This window comes from Bufo bufo, chromosome 2 (genome assembly GCF_905171765.1).
Source record: "Bufo bufo chromosome 2, aBufBuf1.1, whole genome shotgun sequence".
Taxonomy (NCBI): Eukaryota; Metazoa; Chordata; class Amphibia; order Anura; family Bufonidae; genus Bufo; species Bufo bufo.
In genome coordinates this window covers 476,531,728-476,557,918 of record NC_053390.1, presented here as the reverse complement: position 1 = coordinate 476,557,918, position 26,191 = coordinate 476,531,728, and the positions used below count along the sequence as shown (strand labels likewise).

The 26,191-nt window shown below is 45.9% G+C and overlaps 1 protein-coding gene and 1 pseudogene across 3 annotated transcripts in view; both read left to right on the top strand.

The window, feature by feature from the left end:
• NFIC (nuclear factor I C) overlaps positions 1 to 26,191 on the top strand; it is a 650,631-nt gene that overhangs the window by 276,749 nt on the left and 347,691 nt on the right. The window lies entirely within an intron of this gene.
• Positions 15,058 to 15,232, top strand: LOC120992984 (annotated as a pseudogene).

Below are 26,191 nucleotides of genomic sequence, written 5' to 3'. Positions count from 1 at the left end.
CTATAACAACAGAAGATGGCCGAGATCAAATGGGAAGAAGGGGAGAGGTGGCGAATACCCATCACCCTCTCCATCTTCCTCCTCCTCCTCTATACCCAATTCTATACCAACCACTCAGGGGGATTTTTTAGCCAGGGGCGGTCCATACCAACTCCGCGACTGTACCTAGCCAGGGGGGATATAGAGGAGAATGATCAATTACAAATTGTTAATCTTTCCTCACGCACCCTTAATGCAGCGGAGGAGACCCTCCTCAAGAAGGGATTGTCCTTTGTCCCCACAACGAGGTTCAAACCCTTTGTGTGGATTAAGGACCTTCACCTTTTCTCAAGAAAATTGAAATGGCACAAGTTCATGAAGAACAACAATAGAATTACCTGTGAGGAACTCGGTTTGCAAGAAAGTGAGTTTGGGGACTTTAGAGTATTTTTTGATTTATTGGAAGAAGGGTCTCGTAAATCGGGTCAGGGTCCATTCACGGACCTTCGCCCGAAAAGTAGAAATTACCTCCCCCTATGAATTACGACCACATAGATATCTTCCTTCAAATGGTTACTGAAGACATTGAAAAATTATCTTCCCCCACATCCTATTTTCATAATCTTTCTGGACCTGAAACCTAGGCCCTTCGGAGCCTCGAGCAGGACACCTCAATAGTGATCAAACCGGCCGACAAGGGTGGTAACCTCGTGATTATGGGACATCTACAATATAAACAGATGTGTGAACGCCTACTAAATGACAAACATTGCTATCGGGTGAGGCTTCGGACCCCACGGACATTTTCATGAGGGAGCTCACGTCTAAACTGAATGATGGACTTTCCAATAAAGTCATCAATGATACTGAATATCGCTTTCTGCTACCGAGCACACCTCAGACAGCCACCTTCTATGGATTACCCAAAATCCATAAGGGCGTATCACCTTTGAAGGGTCGCCCCATAGTGTCTGGGGTGGGCTCGATCACCCAGAACAGCGGTATTTACATTGATCAAGTATTAAAAAACTTTGTATCTGCTCTTCCATCCTATACTAGGGATACGATGGATTTTTTACGTAAAATAGAGACCATCAACATCGAAACATCTTGCTCACTTGCGAGCATAGATGTTGAATCTCTATATAGCTCCATTCCTCATGCCAAGAGTCTGATGGCAGCCACCGAGTTCCTCAAAACGAGGGCAGCCTGTCACAGTCCACACAATGCTTTTGTGGTGACCCTCTTAGACTTTGTTCTGACCCACAAATTCTTCCTGTTCGATGCACAGTTCTTCCACCAGCTCAGGGGGACCGCAATGGGGAGCCCCTGTGCCCCTACTTATGCCAACCTCCTCCTGGGCTGGTGGGAAGATAGAGTGGTCTTCCCTGATGTACAGACCTGGTGGGGTGACAAGATAGTCTTCTGGACACGTTATATTGATGATGTGTTTATAATCTGGAATGGCGGCGTCGATGAATTTGAGTTGTTTGTTAAAACTCTGAATATAAATGAGCTGGGACTGTCTTTCACTTTTGAATTCCATTCAGAGACTCTAACTTTTCTTGATATTAGGGTCACTAAAGTTGGTGATAGACTTGTCACAACCACCTTCAGGAAGACTACTGCCACAAACAGTCTGTTGCACTGGGATAGCCATCACCCCACGAACTTGAAAAGGGGCATTCCCCGGGGTCAGTATCTCAGAATGAGGAGAAACTGCTCAGATCCAGAAAGTTTTCACAATGAATCTAGAAAATTACAAAACTGTTTTAGGAAGAAGGGTTACCCACAACATGTCTTGAGAGGGGCTTTTCAAAACGCTGCGTTGTGTGAGCGTAACTCCCTATTGGTACCCAGGGAGCCTCTTACTTGTGGCAAGGGTGGAGACATTGTCAGGATTATATCCACCTTTGACGTAAGGAACCAGGAAATCAGGGAAATTATTAGTAAGTACTGGCCAATTCTCCTGATGGACCCCGGAGTATCAGATGTACTCCCCCCCCCCCCGGCCCTAGCATTACCTTTAGACGGGGCAGGTGTCTCCGTGACCGCCTAGTACATAGTCATTATACACGACCGGCTTTGGGGGGTACGTGGCTTGATCGGAAGCCACTAGGTACGTTCCGATGCGGGTCCTGTATGGCATATAGCTTCTTGAAAAACACAAAAGTCAACATCTGCTCGGTCACTAAGAAGAACTATGACATTAGAGATTTTATCAACTGCAGGAGCAAGGGGTGGTTTATCTCCCACAATGTCCCTGTCCCAAGGACTATGTGGGAAAAACCTATAGGGAATTCCGGAGACGCATTCTGGAACATATCATTGACATCAAAAAGAAAAAAGATACTCCCATAGCAAACCACATGTGGGAATTCCATGGTGGCGACCCAAAGTCCCTGAATTTCTCAGCCCTGGAGGTGGTAAGACCCTCTCCCAGGAAAGGTGACTGGGACCGCAGGATCCTTCAGAAAGAAACTGAATGGATCTATAGGTTCAGCTCACAGTCACCGGGAGGGTTGAATGAGAAACTAACATTTTCTTGTTTCCTGTAACTCATTTAACTCTTTGGTCCATGAGGGTAGCTTTCTCTATCCATAACCTTCTGTCACGACCGCTATCCCAGCAGCAGTCGTGTCGCACCAGACGGAGGGGAAGGGGGACCCTTATCTACGGATGGGAATAGTATGGCCACCCCTGACTAACCCTAAGCTGGCACCTGTCTGCCCTGATACCCTAGACGGGGTGTAAACCCGTGCGGCGAGCAGGATGCCTAAACCCTAAGTCACCCTAACAAGCCTAGAGTGGGGAAAGGCCGATGGGAGCACTAGTCACTATCACTCATGTCTAGGAGAACAGCAGGGGAAGACAGCAAAAAACAAACTATAGCAGAGATAGACTTATCCAGTCATGAGCAGAGAAGGCGATCCCAAACACGACAGTCCACGCCGGACAAGAGCTCCACAGCAACACCATCAAACAATCTCCTTCAAAGGTCAGAATAGAACTGGAAGTAAGGACTATATCTGGCAATGACTGCAAGTGAAACTGAAACTAATATAGTAGCTGGGAGTGACAGACAGGACTCACCTGAGAAGGATGCCTACAAACTCCCAGTCAGGACAAAAAGGTTCACAAGGCAAAACCCGGATGACATACCCTGAACCATGGAGCAAACTCACAAGCTATCGCGAGTAGCAAGTCGCTGCGACCTTCTCCTCCCAGACCTGTCTGGATCAGTCACAGTCGTGACAGTACCCCCCTTTCTACGAGGGGCCCCTGGACCCTCAAGACCAGGCCTCTCCGGATGGGAGCTATGAAAAGCCCGAATGAGTCTGTCCGCTTTTATCTCTGAAGCTGGAACCCACATTCTCTCTTCGGAACCATAACCTCTCCAGTGCACCAGGTACTGAAGAGAGCGGCGAACATATCGTGAGTCAACAATCTTTTCTACCTGAAACTCTAGACTGCCATCAACAACCACCGGTGGAGGCGGTAGTGGCAATGGTTCAGGAGGTTCTACATATCTCTTAAGCAGAGATCTGTGGAAAACATTATGGATCCTTAGAGTCTGAGGTAGCTCCAGACGAAAAGCCACCGGGTTAATGATCTTAATTACCCTATAAGGACCAATAAATCTCGGACCTAATTTCCACGAGGGAACCTTCAACTTGATATTTCTGGTAGACAACCACACCAAGTCATTCACCCCAAGGTCCGGACCTTCAGAGCGCCTCCTATCAGCCACACGTTTGTATCTACCACCCATTCTCTTCAAACTTTCTTGCACACTCTGCCACACTGAAGAAAGTGAAGACGCAAATCGTTCCTCCTCGGGAATCCCAGACGGCCCCTCCCTCACTAAACGTACAAAACTGAGGATGGAAACCATACGCACCAAAAAATGGTGACTTATCGGTGGATTCTTGATGACGAATATTAATGGCAAACTCGGCTAACGGTAAATAAGATGACCATTCCTCCTGATTTTCGGAAACAAAGCATCTCAAATATGTCTCTAGGTTTTGATTGGTACGTTCAGTCTGACCGTTGGACTGTGGATGGAAAGATGAAGAAAACGACAGATGAACCCCTAAACGAGAACAAAAAGCTTTCCAAAATTTAGAAACGAATTGGGTACCACGATCCGAAACAATATCGGAAGGGACCCCGTGAAGCTTCACGATGTGGTCAATAAAAACCTGAGCCAGTGTGTTAGCATTAGGCAATGCGGCAAGAGCAATAAAGTGCACCATTTTACTGAATCTGTCAACAACTACAAGAATAACAGTTTTCCCCGCTGATACTGGTAGATCCGTAATGAAATCCATTGATAGGTGCGTCCAAGGCCTGTTGGGGATGGCTAGAGGTAAAAGACGCCCTGCCGGACGAGTATGATCTACCTTAGAACGAGCACAGGTAGCACATGCAGACACAAAATTCAACACCTCCTGGCGCCACTTAGGCCACCAGAACCGACGAGACACTAATTCAGAGGTTGCCCTACTACCTGGGTGTCCTGCCAGTGTGGAGTTATGGTGTTCTTTTAGTATCTCCAGGCGTAAATTTTCTGGCACAAACAGTTTACCCGAGGGGCAGGAGGCCGGGGCGTCCCCCTGAGCTTCCAACACCCTCCCCTATAAACCTGAGTGTAATGCAGAGACCACCACCCCCTTTTGCAAAATGGGCTCTGGTACCTCAACATCACCCCCTCCAGGAAAACTTCGAGACAATGCATCCGCCTTAGTATTTTTTGCCCCCGGGCGATAGGTTATTACAAAATTAAACCTAGTAAAAAATAACGACCACCGAGCCTGTCTAGGGGTGAGACGTTTAGCAGACTCCAGATATAATACGTTTTTGTGATCAGTAATCACCGTGACGGGATGAACCGCCCCCTCCAAAAAATGACGCCACTCTTTAAAAGCCAACTTAATAGCCAAAAGTTCCCTGTTGCCAATATCATAGTTCCTTTCTGCAGTAGACAATTTCTTCGAAAAGAAAGCACACGGACGCCATTCACCAGAGGATGGGCCCTGAGATAGTACTGCTCCCACCCCCACCTCTGATGCGTCAACCTCTACAATAAAAGGAAGCGAGACATCTGGCTGTACGAGAATAGGGGCCGAGGTGAATCTCTCCTTCAGAGATGCAAAAGCAGTTTTGGCTGCATGTGACCATTTGGAAAAATCGGATCCCTTTCGGGTCATGTCCGTCAGTGGTTTGACCACCAAGGAATAGTTCTTTATAAATTTTCTATAAAAATTGGCAAACCCCAGGAAGCGTTGCAATGCCTTCAGGTTCTCAGGCAGATCCCAGTCTATAATCGCCCGGACTTTCTCTGGATCCATGCGGAAACCTGAATCTGACAACACATACCCCAGAAATGGCAGTTCTTTTACGGCGAACACACATTTTTCTAACTTGGCAAACAATTTGTTGGCCCTTAATATCTGCAGCACTTGTCTCACATGGATCTTATGTGTATCCAGATCTGGGGAATAGACCAGGATGTCATCAAGATATATCACAACAAATCTCCCGATAAGGTGACTAAAAATATCGTTGACAAAATGTTGGAATACCGCAGGCGCATTAGTAAGACCAAATGGCATGACCAGATTTTCATAATGCCCTTCCGGAGTATTAAAAGCCATCTTCCACTCATCCCCCTCTTTGATGCGAACCGGGTTATAGGCTCCTCTGAGATCCATTTTGGAGAACCATTTAGCACCAGCAACCTGATTAAAGAGGTCGGGAATGAGAGGAAGAGGATAGGGATCTCGGATAGTTATCCGGTTTAATTCCCGGAAATCCAGGCAAGGACGTAGGCCCCCATCTTTCTTTTTAACGAAAAAGAACCCTGCAGCCACAGGTGAAGAAGAGGGTCTGATGTGTCCCTTAGCCAAACTCTCCGAAATATAATCTTTCATAGCCTTCCTCTCCGGGCCGGAAAGATTGTATAACCGGGTTTTAGGTAGTTTTGCCCCAGGTAATAGATTAATCGGGCAATCATATGGACGATGAGGTGGTAACCCCTGACAACCCTTCTCAGAGAACACATCCATAAAATCTGACAGAAAGGCAGGTAAAGATGTTACAGAGAGTGTAGAGCACCTACTACTCAAGCAGTTGTCCTTACAATGTTCACTCCACTCCACAATCTCCCCGGCCTGCCAATCCACCACTGGATTGTGAGTCACCAGCCAGGGAAGCCCCAATACCATAGGAGCCAGAAGACCGTCCAGGACATAACAAGAGATATGCTCTTTATGGAGGTCCCCTACCTGCAGATGGATATTATGGATGATCTGAGTTAACTCTTTCTGAGTAAGAGGGGAGGAGTCGATGGCAAAAACAGGAATAGTTCTGCGTATCGGTTCCGGAGTAAAACCCAGAGCCTGAGCAAACCATGAATCCACCAAGTTGACCCCCGCCCCACTGTCCAAAAAGACGGAACAGATCTCAGTCTTATTGCCCGCCTCAACGGTAGTGGACAACAAAAACTGAGACATGCGTATGGAGGAAACGAATACGCCCAGACTGTTATCCTCCGCACAATCTGGGGACTCTAGTTTTCCAGCGGCTCCTTTGTTTGTGGTCTCTTGGGTTCTGAGGGACAAACCTTTACAAAATGACCCCTCCCCCCACAACGAAAACAAACCTCTGACCTACGGCGGAACTTAGGAGGATTCACCAGTCTAGTGGCGCCCCCTATTTGCATTGGTTCGACTGGATCATAACAAACCGATCCCTGCCCTATAGAGGCCTCCGTAAAATTTAATAGTCTCTCCCTGAGTCGTCTGTCGATTCTTATGGACAGAGACATAGCAGCCTCCAGAGACCCAGGGACCTCGTATACCGCCAGCGCGTCTTTTAATTTTTCAGACAACCCCTGGCAGAACTGACTCCTAAGGGCCGAGTCGTTCCATAACGTATCAGTAGCCCACCTACGGAATTCGGAACAATATAGTTCAGCAGACCGGTTCTCTTGCCGAAGTCTACGTAGCTTAGACTCAGCCAGTGAGACCCTGTCCGGGTCATCATATACGAGACCCAGGGCTTCAAAAAACTCCTCCACTGATCGTAAGGCTAGAGAGTCTGATGGTAGGGAGAAAGCCCAAGCCTGCGGATCTCCTTGCAGGAGAGAAATTACAATGCCCACCCGTTGTTCCTCACCGCCGGAGGATCTAGGGCGTAACCTGAAGAACAATTTGCAAGCTTCTCTGAAGGTTACAAATTGGTCTCTCCCTCCTGAGAACCTATCAGGTAAAGCCACTTTTGGCTCAGGAGTACCTTGGTTTCCCGTAGCAGCGGTGGAACCCAAGGATGGCTGCTGCTGCTGCAGCACTGTTGCTTTTAATCCTGCCACTTCAAGGGATAATCCCTGTAATTGTTTCACCAAAACCGTAACCGGATCCATAGTGGAACAGAAAAATACAAAGCAAAACAGCAAGCAAAAAAAAAAAAAGAAATGTCACTTTTTTTTTTTTTTTAAAAGGCCAGATATACTGTCACGACCGCTATCCCAGCAGCAGTCGTGTCGCACCAGACAGAGGGGAAGGGGGACCCTTATCTACGGATGGGAATAGTATAGCCACCCCTGACTAACCCTAAGCTGGCACCTGTCTGCCCTGATACCCTAGACGGGGTGTGAACCCGTGCGGCGAGCAGGATGCCTAAACCCTAAGTCACCCTAACAAGCCTAGAGTGTGGAAAGGCCGATGGGAGCACTAGTCACCATCACTCATGTCTAGGAGAACAGCAGGGGAAGACAGCAACAAACAAACTATAGCAGAGATAGACTTATCCAGTCACGAGCAGAGAAGGCGATCCCAATCACGACAGTCCACGCCGGACAAGAGCTCCACAGCAACACCATCAAACGATCTCCTTCAAAGGTCAGAATAGAACTGGAAGTAAGGACTATATCTGGCAATGACTGCAAGTGAAACTGAAACTAATATAGTAGCTGGGAGTGGCAGACAGGACTCACCTGAGAAGGATGCCTACAAACTCCCAGTCAGGACAAAAAGGTTCACAAGGCAAAACCCGGATGACATACCCTGAACCATGGAGCAAACTCACAAGCTATCGCGAGTAGCAAGTCGCTGCGACCTTCTCCTCCCAGACCTGTCTGGATCAGTCACAGTCGTGACACCTTCGTCCTCTTTAACTGATAGAACAGGATATCGACACATGAAGTGTCAGTTTACAACTGTAAGGCTAGCTCAACATCTGAGTGCCGATTGGTATATTGTATATATCTTTTTTCATGGTAAAGATAGTCTGAAGTCCATGCACACTCAGAGGAATATACCACTATGTTTTCCCCAGTAATTTTTAACCCCACAATCACCTGTATCTAAGTGCAGAGATGTGGGCTATAGGGTTGGCACTAAGAGGGTTAATTCACGGTCCGCCCTTGGCCCCATACCTATATCTTGATTGGGTGGGGTGAAACACGGGATCTCTCTATGATGGAACGCAATGCGCTCCATGTCACTTCCTGTACATGCGCTCCTGGACTGTCTGAATGGAACGCATGTCTCTATTCACTGGTATCATGTGTTCAGATGAGCGTGCGCGTCAGTGTACTTCCATGGAACGCACGGCTATTATGGAACGCACGGCCATCATGTACCTCCATGGAACGCACGGCCATTATGGAACGCACGGCCATCATGTACCTCCATGGAACGCACGGCCATCATGACACGCCCCTTGAGTTCCGGTGGGCGTGCGCTTCGGCATAGTGATGTCACCACTGAATCTCTTGGAACGCATGGCCATCGTGACACGCTCTCTGAGTTCCGGTAGGAGCATACCTAATTGAGATGATGAAGCGCACATTTTCCTCCTGGGACTCGCTTAGAACGCACAGCCATCTTGACACGCCCCTTCCACTCGGGCAGGCGTGCGTTCCAATTGCATGGTTTGTTTGGATCTTCTCATAATCATACAGGCAGCATCTGACTATTATAATATACACTGGGACTCTATATAGCCCGTGTTTCATATTTGTATGATGAAAATCAAATCCAAACATAACCTGAGCCCCATGACACGCTCAATGGCCTGGTCACATGACCTTTTGTACAGCCCAGGATTGGGCAATGAGAATAGAGGACCGCCCCCCTCTGGGGTTTAAAAGTGAGTGTGGGTGAATGGTTTAATTGGAGCCACATCTTTTTCTGCCCCCTGGAGCACCTCAAGCCCTGCACCATCGGTCTGTGAGTTGAAACTGAAGTTCATCACCAGATAAGTATTACACTGGAATTCAGTACGGTTTATTCAAATGTAATAGTTACACGTATTTTGTGTTTACTCTCACAGACAAGTGCTGGCTTGTGGGTGCTCCAGTTTTGTTTTGTTTTGCTTTATTTGCGACTCTGCTTGGTCTCTGTTTCCGCATTTGTGGTTTATCTGTGACACACATGTTATGATATTAGAGATTTTTTTCTGATACTTGTGTCCCCTGACGAACCTTCTAGATTAGAAGGGGAAACGCGTCGAGACGAGTAATGTATCATGTATTGACCGGGACTGTATATCTATACTGCTCTCGATAATTCTCTATCTAATATGTATCATATTTAGTATATACTAAGACCCAGGTACATTTTCCTTGGTAGATTTAGTATTAGGTATTTCATCTCTAGTAAGGGCGTTATAAGGACAGGTAGTCGAGGCACGGGGACAGAGTGCTCCTACCATCCAGGTGCATCTCTGGGCTGAGTATAGCTCGAGGGATATTTAGGGACAGATATTAGGGATTTATACCTATTGCCCCATTCCTCTGTCTATTAGTTACTGCCGTCTACCTGGTCCAGAAAAGCTCTATTCTGTGTTTGTCCATGTGTTCATTGGTCCCCTGTAAGGGATCCATATTTAATGATCTTTAATAAAAGTTAAGTTTTAGGTAGTTGTTTTCAGTGATAGTGATTTTGATGTTACAACTACCCTTCTAATATTTTTTTTTACGAGAAAAATCTGTTCATACTAGTAGTCAGGACTGGAGTTAGGGTTTTCTCTAGGAGGTGTCCCTTTTCCTTCCCTAGTTTCCAGGCCTTTTTCCGATATCCCCTTTTCCCTCCTATGCTCGGTGTGGTGTTTTCCTCCCACACACGAGCATGACAGGTGTGTGACCAGAATTTAGACAGAGAGGGTAAAATAGGTGGAAACTATCTAAAGGGATGCTAATATGCTTTGTAGAGCCAGAGGTTGCATTACAATATGCATTTTCACCACCAGTGAGTATGAGTCATTTAGCCCCCCCCCCTTATATGAACCAGAGTGGAGAGCTGCTGAAAAATGCTCAAAATCCCAGTATGGCCATACATGGATAGTGAATTTCAATAGGAAAAGTATCCTTTACTTACCCTATAATGACCCTTAAAGGGGTTATGCCATGATAGATATAAAAATGAAAATCAGACATCATGTTGTACCTAACAATCTCTTTCTAACAAAGCTAGAACCAGCACTGTGTCATGACCAGTGGGTGAGAACCCGCTGCCCCACGTGACAAACTACCTCTGAGGGCAATGTCTAAGCACACTCCTCGTTCTTCACACAAAACCTCTGATGGTGAGGAGAGACTTTATCGAGGGGAGTTTTAGGTGCTACCTCAGAGGGGAATTGGAACACGAGGGGAATCGGGACCAAAGTGTGAACCCACTCGACTGACTTCCAGGTGACACAATACACCCAATGGATGCTGGGAGGCCAGAGGCTGATCAGACGGAAGCATAGTCAGGGTACGAAGGCAGAAGTCAGGGTAAGTGGCAGTCAGGCAAAGTCCATAAACATAGATCAGGATCAGGGCAGGCGACAATCAGGCAAAGTCTGTAAAATGTAATCCAAAGCCTGGTACACAGAATTACAAGAACAAACAGAGCACCTTCGCTCAAACAGGAAACTAGACAAGCTAGGAAGCTAAGTTGGTCAGGTGCCTTCTGCAGAAGGGGGCACCTCTGAATACCTCCTGCAGACCAGCCATAAGCTGGGGAAGATGGGAGGCGTGCACATGCTGCCTCACATAAGGAAGAGAGACACGCCCGCAAACACACTAAATCAGTGATGATGAACCTTTTAGAGACCAAGTGCCCAAACTGCAACTCAAAACCCACTTATTTATCGGAAAGTGCCAACAGAATGATTTAACCTGACTACTACAGTCCAATATAGTATATCTTCCATGTACTTTATCATTTAGCTATAATAGCCTAAATTTTATGTGCTGCCTGTGCTGTTCATAGTGCGCTCTGCACTTGATGAATTGCAGGAAAAATCTAAGGCATATTGGTATGCCTTAGGCTACTTTCACACTTGCGTTGTTCTTTTCCGGCATAGAGTTCCGTCACAGGGGCTCTATACCGGAAAAGAACTGATCAGGTATGTCCCCATGCATTCTGAATGGAGAGTAATCCGTTCAGTTTGCATCAGTATGTCTTCAGTTCAGTCGTTTTGACTGATCAGGCAAAAGAGAAAACCGTAGCATGCTACGGTTTTATCTCCGGCTAAAAAAACTGAAGACTTGCCTGAATGCCGGATCAGGCATTTTTTCCCATAGGAATGTATTAGTGCCGGATCCGGCATTCAGAATACCGGAATGCCGGATCCGTCCTTCCGGTATGCGCATGCGCAGACTGAAAAAAAGGTGAAAAAATAAATGCCGGATCCGTTTTTGCCGGATGACACCGGAAAGACGGATCCGGCATTTCAATGCATTTTTTCGACTGATCAGGATCCTGATCAGTCTTACTAATGCCATCAGTTAGCATACATTTTGCCTGATCCGGCAGGCAGTTCCGGCGACGGAACTGCTTGCCGGATCTCTCTGCCGCAAGTGTGAAAGTAGCCTTAGACTTTTTTTCAGATCGCAGGTGCCCACAGAGAGGGCTCTGAGTGCCCCCTCTAGCACCCGTGCCTTAGGTTTGCCACTACTCTTGATCGAGCACCAAAGTGCTCGGGTGTTCGGGTGCTTGGGTCGAACACCTTGGGATGCTTGGGTACTCTACCGAGCACCCGAGCACAATGGAAGTCAGTGGGAGAACCCGAACATTAAACCATGCACTCCCTGCTCTGATGAGGGGAGGGTGTCTGGTTCATAGGAAAAGGCCAGAAATTGATGGAAACCCCACCGAAATGGTTCGGGAACAGCATGAGGAGGACATCTGGATGCATCTTGGACTCCCAGGTCACTGCTGGGAACGATGTTGTCCGAGTAGTAAGCCACTTTTACAGACTAACAATAATACACACCATACCGAAGATAAAATCGATTTTAGAGGAAAAATTGTTAGGAAACATTCTTTCCTATATATTTCCTTGTATATAAAGTGCAAGTGCTGCCAAAAATTACAAGGAAGAGGCACCCCAATACAATAATGGAGGGCCTCATTCACGTTGTGGTACAATTGTTCAGGTAGTGGGACTCCTACACTCATAAAGCCTATGCACTAAGTTAAAGGGCTTCCAAAAAATTGCAAGGAACCAGCACTCCAATACACCCTTTATTACACATAAAGAAGGGCATCATACACCCTTGAAAAATTATGATTGATGGACTGCTGGTGACCCTCAAAAACATTACGGGCGAGGGCCTGCTGCTGATCTGACCATCTAAAGCATTAGGGGTAAGGGTCTGCTGGTGAGCTGACCTTCTAAAAGATTGTAGGTGAGGGCCTGCTGGTGAGCTGACCCTCTAAGGCCTCTTTCACACTTGCGTTGTCCGGATCCGTCGTGCCCCCCATTTGCCGGAGGTGCCCGCCGGATCCGTAACACCGCAAGTGAACTGAAAGCATTTGAAGACGGATCAGTCTTCAAAATGCGTTCAGTGTTACTATGGCACCCAGGACGCTATTAAAGTCCTGGCTGCCATAGTAGTAGTGGGGAGCGGGGGAGCAGTATACTTACCGTCCGTGCGGCTCCCGGGGCGCTCCAGAATGACGTCAGAGCGCCCCATGCGCATGGATGACGTGATCCATGCGATCACGTCATCCATGCGCGTGGGGCTCTCTGACGTCACTCTGAAGCGCCCCGGGAGCCGCACGGACGGTAAGTATACTGCTCCCCCGCTCCCCACTACACTTTACCATGGCAAACAGGACTTTAGCGTCCTGGCAGCCATGGTAACCATTCAGAAAAAGCTAAACGTCGGATCCGGTAATGCGCCGAAACGACGTTTAGCTTAAGGCCGGATCCGGATTAATGCCTTTCAATGGCCATTAATTCCGGATCCGGCCTTGCGGCAAGTGTTCAGGATTTTTGACCGGAGCAAAAAGCGCAGCATGCTGCAGTATTTTCTCCGGCCAAAAAACGTTCCGGTCCTGAACTGAAGACATCCTGATGCATCCTGAACGGATTTCTCTCCATTCAGAATGCATTGGGATAATCCTGATCAGGATTCTTCCGGCATAGAGCCCCGACGACGGAACTCTATGCCGGAACAGAACAACGCAAGTGTGAAAGAGCCCTAAAACATTATATGCAAGGACCTGAATGTAAGCTGACCCTCTAAAAGATTGTAGGTGATGGCCTGCTGCTGAGATGACCCTCTAACAGATTGTAGGTGAGGGCTTGCTGGTGAGCTTACCCTGTAAAAGATTATGGATGAGGGCTTGCTGGTGAGCTGACCCTCAAATCATTATATGCGAAGGCCTGCAGGTGAGCTGACCCTCTAAAAGATTGTAGGTCAGGGCCTGCAGGTGAGCTCACCCTCTAAACGATTGTAGGTGATGGCCTGCAGGTGAACTGACCCTTTAAAAGATTATAGGTTAGGGCCTGCTGGTGAGCTGACCCTGTAAAACATTATGGTTGAGGGCCTGCTGGTGAGCTGACCCTCAAAAACATTATATGCGAGGGCCTGCTGGTGATCTGACCCTCTAAAAGATTGTAGGTGAGGGTCTGCAGTTGAGCTGCACTAAGTGAAAGGGCTTCCAAAAATTTCAAGGAACTGGCACTTCAATACAGCTTTTATTACACATAAAGAAGGGCATCATACACCCTTGAAAAATTATGATTGATGGCCTGCTGGTGACCCACAAAAAAATTAAGAGCAAGTGCCTGCTGGTGACCATCTAAAACATTATGGGCGAGGGCCTGCTGCTGAGCTGACCATCTAAAGCATTAGGGGTAAGGGTCTTTTGCAGAGCTGACTCTCTAAAATATTAGGGACGAGTGCCTGCTGCTGATCTAAGCATCGAAAAACATATGGGCGAGTGCCTGCTGCTTAGCTAACCATTGAAAAAATTATGGGCGAAGGCCTGCTGGTGAGCTGGCCCTGTAAAACATTATATGCGAGGGCCTGCTGGTGAGATGACCCTGAAAAACATTATATGCCAGGGCCTACTGGTGAGCTGACCCTATAAAAGATTGTAGGTGAGGGCCTGCTGGTGAGCTGACCCTATAAAACATTATGGTTGAGGGCCTGCTGGTGAGCTGACCATCTAAAACATTACATGCGAGGGCCTGCAGGTGAGCTGACCTTCTAAAAGATTGTAGGTGAGGGCCTGCTGGTGAACTAACCCTCTAAAACATTAGATGCAAGGGCCTGCAGGTGAGCTGACCCTCTAAAAGATTGTAGGTAATGGCCTGCTGGTGAGCTGACCCTGTAAAACATTATGTTTGAGGGCCTGCTGGTGAGCTGACCCTCAAATCATTCTATGCGAGGGCCTACTGGTGAGCTGACCCTCTAAAAGATTGTAGTTGAGGGCCTGCTGGTGAGCTGACCCTCTAAAATTTGTCCATTTTAATCTTTTTAAGATGCTGCCGCACTTCTTCTTGAGTCGGGCAGGCCACATTTAATGGGGAGACGGCACGCTTCGGCAACAGGACGTACATGTGAGGAAAAGGCGTGGCCAAAAGTGGGCGTGTGGTGTTATGCAGGTGGGTGGTGTTATGCAGATTGGGAACCTGAAGTGGAGCATTTTAGTGAGGGCAGACGGATGAACTCCCTGTTTTGTCAGAGCGACATGCCTCCTGGAATGACACTGGGGCCTGGAGGCTGTCACCTTGAGAAGTATTCTGCCTCGATGAACGGTGGCCTTGGTGGCGAACCCTTTTCAGGTTATCTGTTCTCGGCTTTTATGGTGTGATCACTTGTAGTATCTTTTCTTCTCAGTTTAATATCTCCTAATATCTTAACAGCACTAATAGATTTTTAGGACAGGGAGAGTGATAAAGAGCTTTTTATATCCACTCCATGCATTGACCTACTGTACTGCAGATCACCAGTGTATGTGACTGTGTTCGCCAGACTCTGAGGCCTGCACACGACTGTGCAGGCAAGGCCATATCTCTCTTCTTTCTCCTGCCCCTCTGGAGAAGTCTTAGACAACAGGGACAGATGCAGATAATACAATTGCTGGGATAACCTGTATTATCTTTTCTTGTCAGTTTAATATCTCCTACATCCCCTATCTGGGGACCATATATTAAAATAATTTCCTCCTACAACCGTCGATAAAGGGGTGCTCTTAATCTTGTTTTAATTTTATGCCTGTCACAGACACACTCCACAGAAGAATTTTCTCTCCTACAACAGTTAGATGGATAAGGGGTGTGTGGCAGGTGCAGCACTACGAAGTGCCTTTTGCGCTGTGGCATTAGAAGAATTTTGATATCTCTGATTTTTAGTCTAACCAGACTGTCTGTGACTCTGTAATTCCTCTAGCGCCGTTCTATGGAAACAGTAGGTTTAAAGAGCACACCAAATGCTTGAAATAACTTCTTTATTAACTTCAACAACTTTTCTTCAGAAAACACTCCCGCCTCCGCAGCAGATAGTCAATGTACAAAACATGTGTTGAATAAAGTATCATAATATGGCGGCATGCATAAGATGGTGGTTCGACTGTTCAATCTTGTCATTCAACATAAAATGGATATATTTCTATCTTGAGTATCTGTACTCTCACTTTAAATTATTTAAGCACTTTATGATCTCTATGAGAGGTATATCTGAGGTCTAATAGTTCTACTTGCTCTACTTGGTTTGCAGTTTGCTCTATACAATTGCTTATGATCGGGTATGAGCAGTTCGCATTTGTATGCAATTTGTTTGGATTGTATGATTGTATGGCTCAGTAGTTCGTTTGTACGGTGGAACTGTAAGTAAACATACATATAACCAGTTCAGTATACAGTTCTAATCACTATATTAACAGTAGGAACATTACAATACCTATTTTAGCCTCTTGCTTCCAAAAAACACAGCTCTTAGTGGAGTGTGTGTCTGTTCAGCTCCTCTCTCTGGTGAATAATGATTCCAGCAGCTCCTGCTAGTTGAATTTCCCACACAAGCTGTGTGTGAGGCTGGCTGTAATTGGTCAAAATACCTGGGCTGTGTGAGGCTAGCTAGGATTGGTCAAGACTCCTGCTTAGCAACAACAGTTTAACTCTTTTATTTCTGTTGTGTCTGCTGTGTTATTGAGCTTACCTTACATTATATAATGAATCTTAAAGGCATACTATCTTTTCTGCTTCTGTGAACAGAAAATATAACAGTTGTATGACTTCCAAACATGAAGTCACTGTAAATAACTCTGCTTTTGTCTTTAACACACAAACATAGGAACTGTATTAAGGTTATTGGTAGGTCTAGCTGTATAAACACACAAGCTATATTAGGGTGTTCCTAACTTTTTTATTTTTATTCATGACTTTCACAGACACACTCCACAGAAGAATTTCCTCTCCTACAATAGTTAGATGGATGAAGGGATGTTCTTTTTTTTTTTGAAAATTAATGACTTTCACAGACACACTCCACAGAAGAATTTCCTCTCCCACATTATTTGAATAGATGCAAAATGGGTTGTCTTATTACTAGCTGCACACCTCAAGAACACCTCAAGAACCACAAAAGATCAGAGGCTCCCCCTGCTCATTTTCCTGTTACAGTGGCAAGTACGGGTTTTTTTCACCACAAAAAATATGTAGGTCTCATCGACCCAATTAACAGGCTGATTAACAATAATTCATGTTCAGGTTCGGTATCGGGACACCAAAATGTCCGGTACGGTCCTGAACGTGGTGGTCTAAGTTCGCTCATCACTACCCAAAAAGCATTTTAGAGAATTCAGGAAGACTTGACTGTGAAAAAATAATAATAATAAACAAATAAAAAATAAATAAATAAACAATAAAATGTTGATTTAGCCCCAATTTTTTTATTTTCACAGAAGGTAACAGGAGAAAAAACACCCAACAATTCAATTTTTTCCTGAATATGGCACGTGGCTGCATTCAGAAAAGAAGGCGTGGCATCTGGATTTTCTAACATGGAATTTGCTGAATTTGTTTTAAGAGCAAGAACTTTTTTATTTTGTTGTTGACGGAGCTCATTTTTTGTGTGACAAACTGTAGTTGTTATTGGAACTATTTTGGGATACAAGAGTTTTTTTTATGGCTTTTTATACAATTTTTTTGGGGAGTTGAGGTGGGCAAGTTTTGAGGAGTTGAGGTGTTTTTTTTATTTTTTATGGGGTTATGGTGATTGATACCAAATTCATATAGTTATTTTTTCAGGTTTTACTACTTTTGCATCATAAAATCACTTTTTATTAAAAATCTTTGTTTGTATCACCATATCTAAAAACTTTTTTATTCTTCCATCCACATAGCTGTGTGAAGTTTCTTTTGTGGGATAAGCTGTAGTTTTTATTAGTACCATTTTGGGGTACATATAACTATTTTATTGCCTATTATACCATTTTTTATGAGGTGAAGTGACGAAAAAAGCAATTCCCTCAATTCCTGACAGGATAAGCACCATGCTCTATTTATAGATCTGGTGCATGAAGTTTTTTTTTTTTCATGAAAATACAGGAAAAAGGCATGATCAGACCAACTGTAGGGTCTGGTAGGCTTCGTTACATGGTTGGCCATGAGGCATTCCAACCATTGGGACACTGCGATCACTGCTTGACCAAAGGATAGAAAGTTGTCGAAGCAGTACTGCATGTGTAAGGCCTCATGCATATTTCCGTGTCTGTCTGACAACTGTGGAAAAGCAGGCCGTGTTTCATCCGTGAAGAATCAGTGATTGGTCCATGTTTCCATTTTTTGCCCTTCATGTGTCATCTATATCTCATGGAGACTGCTTAGCTGAAAATTAATTTTCGGAGCATCTGCTACCAATGGTCCATGAAACGCTGAAAGAACATGGATGCTATCCATGTGTCAATAGTTTTTCATGGACCCATAGACTGAAAGGGCATGTTTGGTCTGTATCACGGACCAAAGTAGTGCATGTCTCCATATTTTTTACACTGATCCACAGAAAAGCACTAATTTGTGAACAAACACATTAAAATCAATGGGTTTGGGTACTTTCCATAGAAAATGTGTATAGCACACGTTCATAAAGAAATGTGAACGAGACCTAAAGAAATAGATTCAGTCAGTGGTGTTATATCTCCAAATTGGTGTTGTTTGGGCAATATGGATGGATGTTGTGTTGTAATCATGGGAATGTTTATCAATGAACGTACTGTACATTATTTGTACAGCTGGATTGTATGTTTGGTTAGTGAATATATTCTACAAACTGCATTGAGTGACAAGTGATGGCATGAGATAGTGTTTTTTTGTTTTTTGTTTTTTTTTCTAAATAAAATCATTGACACTTATCATGGCTAGTAGTGATGAGCGGCAGGGGTAATATTCGAATTCGCGATATTTTGCGAATATGTAGTAGAATATTTGTTGAATATTCGTGAATTCGAATATTCGTTATATTCTACGATTTTTTTTTACTCGAAAAAAATTTACAAAAGGTAATGATCGCGTAATATGCAAATTTTCGTCATATTTGAATTTTTTTAATTTTTATCGCAAGAAAACCACAGCATGACGGTCACTCAATTAAAAATAGATTCTTATTCACTTCTGGCGGGTATTTTTTTAAAGTCTAGAATAATTATGGAACTTCAGAGATAGCATGATGTTCATACGACAGTTTTAGATGGAAATGTACTTGATCATAACATACTTGTACCAAATGCACATCAAGTCATCTAGCCATTAGTGTTGATCACGAATATTCAAATTGCAAATTTTTATCACGAATAAAGATACTTCAAAAATTTGCGAATATTTAGAATATAGTGATATATATTCGTAATTTCGAATATTCGAGATTGTTTTTTATAGCAAATTTTCGTAATGCGAATTTTCATAATGCAAATTTTTATCGCAAATTTTTCAACTGCCGAGTTAAAACATGATTCCTCCCTGCTTCTTGCTTGTGGACCAATGAGTCATAGCACTATATCGAATATATTTGTTTTTTCAAATATTCGTAATATTCTAAAACAAGAATATATAGCAATACAGCGAATATTCGAAAAAAACTAATGTAGAGCAATTTAGCTAATATAGTGCTATAATCTTTTTTTTTAATAGTTGTAATTTTTTTTCAATCTGAAATTTAGATGAGAAAAAAATTACAACTATTAGACAAAGAAGATTATAGCACTATATTAGCTAAATTGCTGTATATTATATTTTTTTTCTAATATTTGCTATATTGCTATATATTCTTGATTTAGAATATTACGAATATTCGAAAAAACAAATATATTCGATATAGTGCTATATATTTGTTTTTTAGAATATTCATCATTTTTACCATTTAAAGTCATGATTCCTCCCTGCTTCTTGCTTGTTGGCCAATGAGTCATTGGCCCACAAGCAAGAAGCAGGGAGGAATCATGTTTTTACTCGGCAATTGAAAAATTTGCGATAAAAATTTGCATTATGAAAATTCGCATTATGAAAATTTGCTATAAAAAACAATCTCGAATATTCAAAATTACGAATATATATCACTATATTCTAAATATTCGCAAATTTTTGAAGTACCTTTATTCGTGATAAAAATTTGCAATTTGAATATTCGTGATCAACACTAATGGCTGGATGACTTGATGTGCATTTGGTACAAGTATGTTATGATCAAGTACATTTCCATCTAAAACTGTCGTATGAACATCATGCTATCTCTGAAGTTCCATAATTATTCTAGACTTTAAAAAAATACCCGCCAGAAGTGAATAAGAATCTATTTTTAATTGAGTGACCGTCATGCTGTGGTTTTCTTTCTGTCTTAGGCCTTATTCACACGTCCGTTGTTTCTTTCCTGATCTGTTCCGTTTTTTGCGGAACAGATCTGGACCAGATCTGGACCCATTCATTTTCAATGGGTCCTGAAAAAAAATCAGACATTGAGCTGTCCGTTTTTTTTCAGGACCCATTGAAAATGAATGGGTCCAGATCTGGTCCAGATCTGTTCCGCAAAAAACGGAACAGATCAGGAAAGAAACAACGGACGTGTGAATGGACCCTAATGATAATGTTTTACATGGCAACATATTTTGGGCATCCATCCTAAGCTCAACAACTGGGGTTCATGAGGCACATGTGGCTCCTGAGCCACTGAATAGTTACCATGTAAACTTCCAAGCAAAGGTTGTGAGCTATGCCTCTTTATGAGACAGTGGCATATGTCAAACATAGATTAATAAAAAGAAACCAATTCCATACGCTATACTATTTTTTGCAGGATGCCTCTGTTTGGAAAAGTGCAGCAACTTCTCTCTTATAGGGTTTGAAAAAAAAGGTATACCGACAAATGCCCAAAGAATATTGGGTGAATTGCAGGGGCAAATGCAGGATTTTAAAATGATTAACCCCCATCTCATTCAGCCCCATACATTTCCGGCGTTGAGCTGGCATAAGGCATGCTTTTCATGTTTAGAGTGTTTTTATGAATTCTATGATTATTATGTATGCAAAACTGTCAGCAATAAAGTTGACTAAAGTTATTAGTAGTATTGATCGCAAATATTCTAATCGTGAGTTTTTATCACGAATATCGGCACTTCGAGAATTTGCGAAGATGTAGAATATAGTGCAATATATTCGTAATCGTGAATATTCTAGATTTTTTTTTCCATCAGTAACCTCCCTTCTTGCTTGTGGGCCAATGCGAAGGCTGCAATATCTTTGTCAGAGCTTAGCAACATCCCTAGCAACCAATAGGAAAGTTGCCTACCCCTTTACTGTATAAGAAACTCCCCAGCAGCCAATTTCTGCTGTTTTTGTAGTTGTGAGAGAGAGAGCAGTGTCATTGCTGTGCTCTGTGCTTTCATCTGGATCCTATTCCTTATTCAATTACATTAGATAGTTAGTTAGCTCATATATATAATACAGATAGTCAGCGTAGGTTAGATAGTGATATAGTGTAGCTGATAGGATCCAGTGCAGGGTGTTAGGTAGTGTGATCCGAATTACTGTACTGTGCATTTTCTCCGGTCTCAGGAAACTTCTAGCAGCTTGAAAAATGTAGCAAAAGTGAGCCACGCTTGTATTGTATGCGCAATACGCGCATATTACATTGCCGATTTTCGCAATCAAGAAAATAATGACTGGAGATCACGAATTCTAGAGTTTATCGCGAATATTAGGCCAAAACTTTGCGAAATATCGCAAAAACAAATATTGCCCATGCTGCTCATCACTAGTTTAATTAATAATGTTTATTGTGACCCAATTCCATTCTATATTTATGAAGCACAATAAATCTGATAACACCTACCTTAGGAAGGGGTTTAATATGTATATAAAAACAACTATAAAAACTCCCTGTGCCGAATATGAAATACATATCGCCAGTGAGATACGTTATGGTCACTGGTTACCAAGGCGTGACGTTACGCCCTCCTGGAGGAGCAGGTAAGGTCAGCTTGATACAGTTTACACAGACACCTCCTGTCCACGTGGGCACAGAGAGGCAACAAGCTGAGAGAGCCTTTTCACTGCCCCAGTGAACAGCGCTTTCTCAGCCCGGGTATACTGCCACCAGCTTCTCCTTTGATATAAGCCCGGTCCACTAACGGGATTATATAAGGTGAGAAACCAACCCGCAGTAGCATATAACTAGGCTGAAACACGATAAAAGACAGCACAAGATTAAATTATGTATTTAATCGCCTTAAGGGCTCACTAGACATAACACAATATACACAGAAAATATATACAGTGGTCTGAGGTTACAAATACAGATGATAGGGTACAACAGGGTTAAGCAGAACAATAAGTCAGTTTATCAGGTATATGAGTCCTGTGGGTTGTGACGAGTTCTTAGCTGGAGTCACGTGGGAGGCAGTGATGTCATCCGGTTGCAGGTCCCTCTAAACACATGGCACAATGTGACCTTCAGAGAAAAGACCCGCCCGCTTAATGGCACAAGCCTTTTAAGCTGTAGCCGGCCCCTCCCCTACCGGCCTCTGGGAGGGGTCCACTCCCCCCCTGCTGGGCTGCCAGCATATGAGCCACAAAACCGATTAGGGCTCATGGCTCCAGACCAGAATGTCGCAGGGAGGTGGTTCTGGGACCAATGGATCCACCTGGGTTACGACTACCAGTAGAGTCCAAGCATGGTACTGTTATTAGGTTTCTGTGGGGAGATATGTATTTCTCCACTACCTGGCATTCCACCACCAAACTATGAGCACGGGCCTGTTCATCATGGCCACAGGGACACAAATATGCATCTGGTTTATGTCTGTAATGGACGGGTGATTCATAATTCCTTATGAATCGCCCATTCCATGATGTCTGATAATGTACATTGAACTGGGGAATGGCCTAGACCCCCTTCAGAGAGGTTTTTCCTGTTCCATTAGCTGGGTTCCTGGCTGGCTGAATGGAGGCGAGAAATTGTAAACAACGGTGGCCTGCTAGAGGTTCTCTGCCATTTGGCTGGTCTTTAAAGCAGGCCCCCCCTGTGGAGTTCACTAACTCTGCTATTTGACAGCTGATGGCTGGTGTGGGAACATGGCTGACAATGAACAATAATCCATATTCCTCACACTCTCCCCCTTTTTGAGGGCGCTAGGGGCAGCACATTCCTGTGTTTCCCCGTCGCTCATCCACACCCTCTCTGGTGGTGAATGGCAAAGGGGTACGGCTGGAGCGCAAGGCTTCCGCGTACCCACCTCCCATTTGTTCCTGGCCAATGGAGTTACCCTGACTGAGCATGACACCGAGGCAAAAATTATTGGCGTCAGTCGGTACTATAAACGGCCGCGTGAAGTCGGCTGCCTGGGGTACCGGGAAGCTGGAAAGGGCGTCCTTCAGTGCCTGGAAGGCCATCTCACAGTCATTTGTCCAATCAACTACAGAGGGCAGCTTCCTCCTGGTGCGATCCGTCAGGGGCCTCGCCAGGGTTCTATAGTAGGGCGTGAACCACCTATAGTACCCGGCGGTGCCCAGGAAGGACATCACCTGGTTCTTGTCCCGGAGGGTGAGCCAGGATGTGCTGGCATCCACTCTACCGGGCTCCGGTTCCAAAGATTCACCGCCTGCCCGGGGCCCCTTACTTATGCCCAGCTGTCACTTTCCTGTTGTAAGTGTCAAGACTGCCTGGCAGATCTGCCCGAGCATCTGTGCCAGATGCTCTCAGGGATCCTACCATGTAGGATCGAAGACGGCAATGACCTCCAGTTACGCGGCCGCTTACTCTTAGAGTCCCTTAAGCAGCTTGACCATCCGCTTAGAAGTGGCAGGGGCATACTCCATGCCCAATGGCATCTCAGTGGGCTCCGTCCTTCCGGGCGTTTTGGTGAATATTTCCTGGAAGGGGCGGCATTCCGGGAGGGCACCTGCCTCCCGCTCATGATGCGCCTGCATCAGGTTCACGGGGAAGGCCTTCTGCCTTCCGTGGGGATGTTCCAGGGTGACCAGGTACATCCTGGCATTGACCCACTAGTGCTCGAAGTACGGACCTCCCCAGGCCGCCTGAAGCTTTTCCTGAGGTACGGGAACGAGTATCCACGCTTGCTGACCCACTTGGTGTGTTCCCTCACAAGCCTTCTGGTAGTACCCCAGCTTCTGGTCGGTCTGGGCCTGCCCCATACTGTAATACTGTTGTGCACCAACCTCGACAAGGTCTGCGCCTTTTCCTGGAAGCACACGACACACTCGATGACCGACACCCCAGGGGTAGCTACGTCTCCCATCCAGCCTCTGACTTAGCGGCCCCTGGGTATCTGGCCATTGGAATCTCGTGCGCAACCCACAAAAACTTCGCCCTAAACAGATAAGGTACCACGAATTGTCGGTCCCTAGGCCACACCTCTGGTGAGCCCTGCTGGACTGTTTCCTGGCACAACCGTCCTTGGTCCCATACCGCCCTCTGGGGTTCTAAGTCCAAGGGAAGTCGTGCTACCTGCTCAGTGAGAGGTTTGAAGCTGGCGCTAGCCCCTGAAACCCCTGGTGGGACGTGGCCAGAATAGACGAGACTGCCACGTCCCCTGTCAGTTCTACTACCGTCTGACTTGGCAGCCACTTGTTCGGAAGGGGGAAAGCCATCAGACCCCTGAGGGGCCCCTAGGGCCCCAGCACTCCCACTGCACGTGACAGCAGCTATGGACGCTGCCACCGCTGGTAGTGCCTGCTTCCCCTCGACTTCCGAGCAAGTCGCCTGTCCAGACGGACTAACCTGGCCCTCTAACATCCCGGTTGTGGAGGAACCCTGCACTGAGGCTTTACCTGGGAGCCCAACTTCTCCTGGGACAGCCCTAACCTCATTTGCATCCTCCTCTTCCACAGCTGTCTGCCCCCTGCTTGTCCACTCAGTCGCCAAACCTAAGGACAACAGGTTCCAGCATGTTTGCTGGCCACACCCTGGGGCCTCAGCTTAGCTGGCGTGAATGACTCCCTCCCCACTGAGGGGAGAGGCACACATTACATCCCCCACCCGCACATCCCCATCAACAGGCATGTTATGAACATTAACAGTATCAACAGAGGTGGACATGGCATCATATTCTGGGGGATTGGACCTCGGTGTATCAGCGGCCATGTACTTAGACACAAGCCGCCCCAGGTCCGTCCCCAGCAAAACACTGGCAGGGATACTTGAGGATACCCCCACCTCCCTCACTCCTCGACCGGTGCCCCAGTCCAAATAGACCTTGGCGACGGGCAGCGACGGTTCTACTCCTCCAATCCCGGAGACAGTAAGGGATCTCCCGGGCAATAAATAATGGGGTGCCACTAGTTCAGGCCGTACCAGAGTCATCTCAGCGCCGGTGTCTCTAAGGCCCATGGCCACAGCTTGGCCCATGGTGACCGGTTGAAAATTGTCAAGGGACCTACCACGACCCCCACCCACAAACAACACAGTGGACAGTTTCCGGGTCAATAAATGCGATGTGTCCCTCAGGCGCTGTGGACACATGGCCTTGAAGTGTCCTGGCTGCTTACAGAGGTAGCACAGTCGGTGTTCCCCCACCAACGTGGAAAGTGAAGCCGGGGCCGGTGCCCACTTGGGTCTAGGGGCAGGGGTAGCAGGTGCAGCGTGCGTCTTACCTGCTCTCCAGCCAACAGGTTTCCGGGCCTCTGAAGTCCTGTTCTTGGTGTACTCGTCAGCCAGGGCTGCTGTTGCAGAGGCCCCTTTTGGCTTCCGGTCACGGAGGTACTGCTGGAGATCCTCCGGGCAATTCCACAAGAACTTCTGTGGCGATGAGCTCCTTCAGCTGTTGGACGGTGGAGAGCTCCAATTCCGTGGTCCACTGGTCGACTGCTCTCAGCAGGGCCCGCATGTGATCGGCCCAGCTCTGGGTAGGACCTTCCAGTATGACTCAGGGGTCAAGTTGTACTGCCAGACCAGAGCCTGCTTAATTTCCTCATAGCTCATAGCTCAGGATGGTCTCGCTGGGCAGGTACCCGAAGATTTCAAGGGCTTTTCCCCTGAGACATGGTGTTAGGAATCCGACCCACTGGTCCTCCGGCAGCTGGTACTGATGGCAGGCCGTCTCAAACACCAACAAGAAAGTGTCCAAGCAGAGGGAAGTCCTCCACCCACAGTTTTGGAATCCGGATCTCTGGAGACTCACATCGGGGCTGAGGAGGGCTTCTAGAGTTATAGCTGGAGCACTCGCAGCTGATGCTCACGCTCTGCTTGCTCACGTCGTTCTGCAGCTTCTGCTTGATCGCGATGTTTTGCAGCCTCTGCTTGCTCGCGACGCTCTGCAGCTGCCATGAGGATCTCGTAGAAAGCCTGGTCTCCGGCCTGGAGACGGTCTAAGGCAGCTTGTAGGAGAGCAGCCGAGCCTGCCTGGCAGGGGGGATGGGCAGGTGGAGTGCGGCCCACCGTGGGCCTCACCACCGGCAACTGGCTCCTTGGGGAGCT